Source organism: Macrosteles quadrilineatus, unplaced genomic scaffold, assembly GCF_028750875.1.
Source record: "Macrosteles quadrilineatus isolate MER2022 unplaced genomic scaffold, UCM_ALF_1.0 Scaffold_6__1_contigs__length_79288215, whole genome shotgun sequence".
Classification (NCBI taxonomy): domain Eukaryota; kingdom Metazoa; phylum Arthropoda; class Insecta; order Hemiptera; family Cicadellidae; genus Macrosteles; species Macrosteles quadrilineatus.
The window spans coordinates 78751705-78760042 of record NW_026542599.1 but is presented as its reverse complement, the minus strand read 5'-3'; the positions used below and the strand labels follow the sequence as shown (position 1 = coordinate 78760042).

The window sequence follows — 8338 nt, the reverse complement described above, 5'->3', positions numbered from 1 at the left end:
TAATTGACCGTACTGACAACTGCGATATCGTAATTTATAACCTAAACATTTATTTATTTAAATGTTTTAAACGATTTTTATACGAGAAATGGCAACAATTACATGCTATATGACAATGAAAATGCAAGAAATATTTATAGTGAGAAGTTAAAAGATATGAAAATGAAGTGAAGGATAACGGCATTGAAAATTAATGAATCTTGTCAATAGTCCGGCTGGTGTTGACAGAAGATAAAGAAGAGGAACAATAATTATTAATAAATTGTAAACATCAAAAAATTCCAAAACTATTGAGGTGTTGAAATCCAGTAAGTTGTGTTTTAATCCAATCCTGTTCCTATCCTAGGCCTTGTTATTCAAAGTAACAAAATGCAGTAGGCTATTATTTGCTTGAGTGTTATTAGGTTAAGTTAGTAGGTACAGTTGCCTAGCCTACTTAAGCTTAAGGTAGCTGTGACTCAAGTTACAGATTTCCTGTGACAGGCCTAAACAATTAACTTAATAAAAATATCAGTGAATGTATTCAACGGCTGCACTTTATTTTACGTCCTACACTCATTCGAATGAAAATATCGATTATTAGATTGTTTCATTCGATATATCGTTTGGTTAGTTAGGTTAGGTTAACCTTACCTAACTAACCAAATGATATAACTTATCTAATAATCGATATATCGATCGATATTTTCATTCGAATGAGTGTAGGACGTAAAGTGCAGCCCTTAAGTTTACGTCCTACACTCATTTGAATGAGTATTAAGTATTCGAGTAGGCCTATATTCGATATAAGTAGGCTATCAAGTTTGTATCATTTGTGTAACCTTAGAAATGGTAAGCGTGATAATACTGAGCCAAGAGATTTAACTTGGGTAGGCCTACAGTTTCTTAACTGGGCTACGCTACCTTAAGTTAATATATATTATTGAACTACAGTATTGAATTAAAAATATTGATTAATAATAGATATTTTAAAATATACCTATCTAAGTTTAATAATAATATACTGTTACCTTCTAACGTTCCAAAATGGTGTGGTCATACGACGCGTTTCGTCAACACAGTGACGTCATCAGGTGATCCGCTATCGCTTCGTCTTGATAATTAACACAAAACACATATCACGAACACGAACACATAATTTTTACATTTAAGGACCGATCGGTATTGTCGTCGCTTAATAAAAATATCAGTGAATGTATTCAACGGCTGATGATGTCACTGTGTTGACGAAACGCGTCGTATGACCACACCATTTTGGAACGTTAGAAGGTAACAGTATATTATTATTAATAACTGACGTTCCAGTAGTAGGAATGAATTCTAATATCTAAGTTTATTATAAAATTAAATTATCATAACCTAACTTAACCAACCAAACTTGCTGATGGTGAAAAAATCGCATGTAGGTTTACTAATCGAATCGATAGTTTCAATAAAATTAGCGTAGCCCAGTTAAGAAACTGTACCCTTTAACTTATTCTACCATCAATTTTTTTAATACTATTCAATGAAATGGCGACGATACATATTAGGTATTTTAAGCCAAGTATGAATGGAAATTTAGTAGTCTATAAAATAACTTACAATAGGCAACGTCACAAAACTTAAGTTAGGTTAATTTCACACAGTAAACAAGGCAGCAAACCATGCAGTTAACTTATGGCAAAAAACATGTAGGCTACCTAAGAAAATGAAATTGTGACACATACCTGAGTACATGAATAAAATTACAAATTAGGCAAGTAGGCCTATGGGTCAACTGTTTTCATATTAGCCCACCATAACTTACTTACAATTGATTGTAATTGGCAAAGGCAAATATCCTTGTATTATGTTTCTTTCATAACCTAAAATCAAATGAAAATTCGGTTTGAAGGTGTAAGGCGGGATAAATCTGAATGAGTTCGCGAACTAGCATGATCGGGCCATGGGACCGGGTTTTAATGAGTTCTATGCAGAGAAAAAATGGGGTTTTCTCATTTTTTACCCTTAAAACACAAAATTTATCAATTATTCTCTAGACCTTTCTAAAGAAATTAAAAAAAAATAATATGTCATCTATGTATCGTGTTGTGTATAGTGGAGTCGTGGATTAGTTGTCCGCTTAACTGTGTGTGTGTGTAAGTATTCGCATAAAAAACTCAAGCTAACCATTGCACCTATAGTGTTAAAAAATTGCACGAATCTTAATTATGACACCATTGGAAAGACACCATAAAATTTAGACGATTCCGTTCAGTAGTAATTATAAAACCCTCAAAATACATTTTTAAATTTGTCCCATAAGAATAACATTAGAAACTACCTTCTTCTACTTTTTATTTGTTTATGTTTTGCGACCAACAAAAAGCTTAATTTATATTTTAAACTATATATATATATAGGCTATATTTATTTTTATAAATCAAACTTGAAAGCTTTATTTTATACTAAGCTATTAATGTTTTAATAAAAAAACACACTTTATTAGCTCCACCTGGGTAATGACACTTGGGTCCGAGAGAACCAGTGGCCTTCGAGTTTTTAAGTTTTTATCTACCAATCCAAATATTTGTACAAAGAAAATATGCCCTACCTTGAGCTATAGTTCTATATTCTGTTTTTACATTTAACAAGAAGTAGGCCTGATTGATGTACACTGCCTATTTTTGTTCCAGGTAAATTTTCTTGTAAAGCTTGGAGCATTGCAAATGTTTGGTGTTAATGTATGAGAGTACTTCACATGTAAACAATATTGATTAAGTTGTCTGCTTATTTGGGGCCAAATAAGAAGGAGAGAAATTTTCTTAAAAAAGAATCGAAAGCAATAAAGATAAGTAAGTTTGGCTAAGTTATCAATATGATTAAAAAGCATTTTCAGTCCTTGTTTAACATTAACACGTTGATTGCTGACGCCGACTCGCTAGCACTTCAATGTGGCGCGCGCCGACAAAAGTCGGCGCCAGACCAACAGAAATATATTGAGTCAGTGTGAGCTTAGCCTCAGACGGAGACGTTATAATCGTTGCCAGCCTGCCAGCTTAGAATGCGAGCTTTACTTTGGTGTAGGTTGGTACTAAAATTTCCCGTAAAATCCTGTCTGGCAATGCTTTTGTCCCGGTTTTGGGGATTTTTTCTCTTCAACCCACATTACAAAGACGCTGGATACGGATCCGTGCAGTGCTGCTACCTTTGGGTGTTTCAGTGAACTACATCCACTCTCGGGGTAACGCAGCACAGTCACCACTGCTCGTTTGTGATTCGTCAGACTGAAATATTTGAATGCCAATTGCGTTCGCTGATTTGGTTGCGTGCCGGGGCTTCGCCCGCCACTGGGGAGCGCCTGTACGTTGTTTCCAGCAGTCATCGTGTTAACTTATGATGTGCTGTGGCGGTTAAGTTTTTATATTTGGAAAAAAATACACTTTAGCTAGTAGGCTAGTGAAGAATAACAGATGGATTTTGATTGGCTTAGCAGACTTTGGTTATGGTTGGCAAAGGCACATATCCTTGTATTACGTTTGTTTCACGTTTGGTTCACTTGGGTCTGAGAGAACCAGTGGCCTTCGAGTTTAAAATAATGAATTATATAACCACTCTGCTATTATTATACGTTTTTATTTACCATTCCAAGTATATGTAGAAAGAAAATAGGCCCCACCTTGTGTCATTGTTTCTATACCTATTCTGTTTTTACTTTTAACAAGAAGTAAATTATATACACTGCCTATTTTTGTTCCAGGTAAATTTTCTTGTAAGGCTTGTAGCATTGCAAATGTTTGGTGTTAATGTATGAGAGTACTTCACACGTTAACAAGATTGATGAAGTTGTCTGCTTATTTGGGGTCAAATAAAAAAGAGAGGAATCTTCTTGGACAAATATCGAAAGCAATAAAAATAAGTAAGTTTGGCTAAGCTATGTTATATCAATATGACTAAGAAGCATTTTCAGTTCTTGTTTAACATCTACTTAAATGATGTGCTGCAGCGGTTAAGTTTTTATATAAAAATACACACACGCTTTAATCAACTTACAGCAAATGTTCAAGTTTCAGAGTTACCTATGATGACAGAATAATATGAGGCATATTATTTAAGTAAGTACTGTTTTTTAATTTCTCCATTCCAGTGCTGCGATTGGCATTTTGGACATTTGTGCCATGTATGTGCATCTATTGGCAAGCCTGCGCTCAAATTTAGGTAAAAATCGGCTGTGTTTACAACCAAATTTGAGCATTCAAAATGGTGCTGCCAAATGAGACTGCCCCATCTGTGAAGTTTGCGCTGTAATTAGATTTTTAAGTGCTAAGGGTGTGAAAGCCATTGATTTTCATCGACAGATTAATGAAGTGTATGGCGAGAAAATTATGAGTGATGGAATGGTACGCAAGTATGGGTAAGGGCATTTAAAGATGGCCGTACCAACGATCATGAGGAGCAACGCACGGTGTGGCCATCTGTCAAATTGCCATGGTGATTGCCAGGATGTGAATCCACAATCATCGGAGCCAAAGACTTACGCTAAACAACTACACCAGCTTGCAACAGGCTAAATGTGTGGAATGGAAACACTAAGTTATTTGTTTATAGCTGTGATTAGTTTATTGCTACACATTACACAACTGGTAACAAAAGTAGTCTCACATCTTTTTGTGGTAAATAAATTTTAATACATGCACAGAATTAAATTAGATATTTCCCCCCAACACCCATTGATCATTAGATACATCGATTGGTCATACGTACGAGCTTTGAGAAAAACGAACAATCGTGCTAGTTCGATGAGACACCTGGCTTGTCAGATCATGCGATTGAGAAAGGCTACTATCATTTATATTTATGTAATGATTTACAAAACATTATATATAATAACATTTTTATTAGTATCTAGCAAAGTACCCGTCCTTCGTACGGGGTCGGCATATAAGTTTAAAATGCTTATTGCAGTTATACTCCAACTTAGCATTTGCAATGGGGGAGGACACAGTTTGATTTCTGAAATTTCTCTTGCAGCAAAGTCGAGGACAATATAACCACCAAGCTAACAAGGCACCCATTTCTCTATTTAGTTCTGATTACAATTTTGAGTTATTGTTTATTTGTTTCAGGATATCAAGACAGACGAATGCAGAAGGGTTGCTCAGCTATTAACTTCGCTTATAATAATTTCTTAATTTCAATTGTGTTGTAAGAAGTCATGTTTAAGGTCTAAACAATAAAACTTTCTCTAATTTACAGACTACCTATTATGATTCATTGTTGTGTTTTATTAAGGTCCCTACCCTTATCTAAAAATATTTTATAAACAAAAATGTTTAATGCTATTCACCTTTTATTCTAGATGAAACATTAAAACATCACTCCATTATTATGCCTAATCATGTTGATTATCTACTATATAAAAAGCAAGTAACACAACCAAGATCAACCCTTAAATAAAAGTACTTCATAATCCCAGTCAGACATAATGAATTTCCAAATTCCTTCCTTGGTGTTAATTTGCATCCGGACAACAAAATGTTTGGATTATTATATTTATAGAATAGGCTTGCTAATACAAATATTATGTTATACTATTATAAATTATGAAGCTGTGTGTGAACTATGAAATTATTAGCTGTGCGGCTGCCACAACTAAAACACTAAACCAATTCAGCCCAAATAACAAGTGTTTGGATTAGGCCGTGTATTACATCTTCCCGCTGCAAAGCACGGGTACAGCAGCTAGTAATAAGATAAAATTACTATATTTACCTTAGGCCCCATTTATGCTCATGTTTGGGTTGCAACTTAAGCTGGGTGTAATTGTCGCCAAAAACTAGCGACAAGCAACATTTGAATTTCATTGTTTACTTAGTACTGAATCACTTGATCAATACAAATCAAATGTTAAATAAACTTATTGCTTATTCCTTATTATATTATGGCTGTTTTGGTAACAAAGTGCCTTCTTAGTAAACTGACAATGTATCTAAGTAAGTTTTGCTCATGACTTAAGCCGTGTTTACACCAAAGTTGACCACCAAAAGTTGACAACAAAAAGTTAACAACCAAAAATTAACAACTAAAAGTTTAAAACTAAATGTTGCTCCTGTCCTGACAAATTTAACAAACTAGTGGATGAGTTTTTGCGGAAAACCAAAAGTTGCTCCTCACTAATTTAGAGCAACTAGTGGAAAACTTATTGCCAAAGAATTGACTACTGCCCGACGTCACACTCGGGGTGCTTGGAGGGGCCAGGGGAACAGTTTTCCACAAGCTGCTTGCGCAAAGCCCGTAGTAACTAGTCTTCCCCTTTTTATTGTAAACTTTCTTTGATCTTTACCAACTCTCCGCGGTAAACCAAAATTTAGTGGAAAACTTGTCTCTCCAATAGTGAACGACAGCAAAAGTCGCTGTATTTTGTAGAAAAAGCAACTAGTTTTCCGCAACCCGCAACTAGTGAAAACTTAGTGGAAGGCTTTGGCTTTAGAGTTCAGTATGGATTTTAGAATTTTAGTACTTTTTATAAATACTATCATTTATAATATTAAAGAAATTACATTAGACAAAATTAACAACAGTTTTTAGTTGTTTTAAAATTAATTTTTGTCCGTAATTTTTAAAATATTATCTGGTAGAGGGTTATAAAACTTAATCCCAGCATATGAAGTTTTTTTTCAAAGAATTTTAAGTTGAGATTAGAAAAACTGATTTTATGTCTGTGCCTTGTCCCATAGCTGTGGCAAGTAAGTGTGGCCAATAAGTCTTAAAATTGCATCCACATTCCAAAAAGATCATAAAATTCATTAAACATATTAATTATACTATTTAAAAAATGGCGGCCATTTTCCAAAATGGTGGCAAACTTGAAAAGTGGAAAACTGTGTATTTTATGGTCCTTATGGAATGTGGATGCAATTTTTAAGACTAATTTGACTTATTTACTATTCGCATTTTCGCTATAAACCTACTTGTTTAGGAGTTACATGATGTAAAATGTACACCGAAAGTCATTTTTCCATAGGCTGTAACTCCTAAACGAGTGGGTTTGTCGAAAAAATGTCAAGAATAAAAAAGTTTTTAAATTGCATGTTCTATCCGAAAACATGATAAAATATAGGGTGTTCCATAAGAAATTTCAAAGTTGACCGCCATATTGGAAAATGGCCGCCATTTACAAAAAATGCATTTAATTATTTTTGAACCTCTTTAAAAACAAGGGAATTTTCCCCTTTTAAAGTTTGCTGTAAAATCATTAGTTACTGAGATCCCAATGGTGGCACACTTAAAAAAACACCCTGTAGATGAATTAATTAACCTTGCTAATGTCATTATAATTATTGTTAAATGATTAATTCATCTCCCCCCCCTCCTTAAATTTTTCAACTACTAAAAATTTGCTCAAATAACTTAAAAAAAGCAACAAAAATATTTGCATTATTATAATTACCTATTATATGTTTTAAGCAGGTGTTCCATCACTGTATCTAGTATCACAATTAACGTCATCGGTATCTTATGCATTATGAATTTACTATTCAAGTAATTCAATACTCATAATGTAATAACTACAACGAAATTATAAAGAATTGTATTGTATTATCAAAAAATTCTTTATAAGAAGAATTATTTAATTGCCATGCTTTACCTGTACAATAAACATAATTTTTTACGTATTTTAATAGGTACTTATCCAATTACTTCATTTCATTTTCAATTAAAAAAATTAAACATTATACGCTGTTATTTATAAACTTGATTGATAAAATCTATTTATCTAGTATATATAAAAATTAAATGCAAGGAAATTTTAAAACGGCCAAAAAGGGATAGCCCACAACCCATTAATTAGAATTAAACATAAATAATCAAAGAAATTAAACATTTATTTCAAAATTGTTGAAACTTGTATTGTAATAACCTCAAAACAATTGTTTAGAAGTTTTGTAAACAATTTAAATATTGTTGAGAAAATTGATTTCAAAATTGTTGAAACTTGTTGTTTTTTAAGAGCTACACAAACAATTGTTTATATCACCGGTACTGTATTGTAAACAATTTAAAAACATTGTTTTAAAATTGTTTATAAAAAACTAAGAATAAAACAATTTAAAACTGTTGTAAAATAGTTACAGCTTGTATTCAAACTTGTTTTTTAAACTGCAAAAAACTGATTGTTTAACAATTTTAAAATTGTTGTAAAATAGTTACATGTATTTAAACTTATTTTTTAAACCGCGAAAAATTTATTGCTAAACGATTTTAAAACTGTTGTAAAATAGTTACAACTTGTATTAAAACTTATTTTTAACCAAAAAAAACTGATTGTTAAACAATTTTAAAATTTTAAATGACAACAATTTTATATTAAAATTGT

The 8338-nt window shown here is 32.6% G+C and overlaps 1 long non-coding RNA gene across 1 annotated transcript; it reads left to right on the top strand.

Annotated features, from left to right (window-relative positions):
• Window positions 1-5221, top strand: LOC128997104 (uncharacterized). Its single transcript, XR_008491095.1, has 4 exons — window positions 1-308; window positions 2658-2816; window positions 3722-3880; window positions 5088-5221. It is a non-coding gene; the product is annotated as an uncharacterized LOC128997104 (long non-coding RNA).
• The last annotated feature ends 3117 nt before the right edge of the window (window positions 5222-8338 follow it).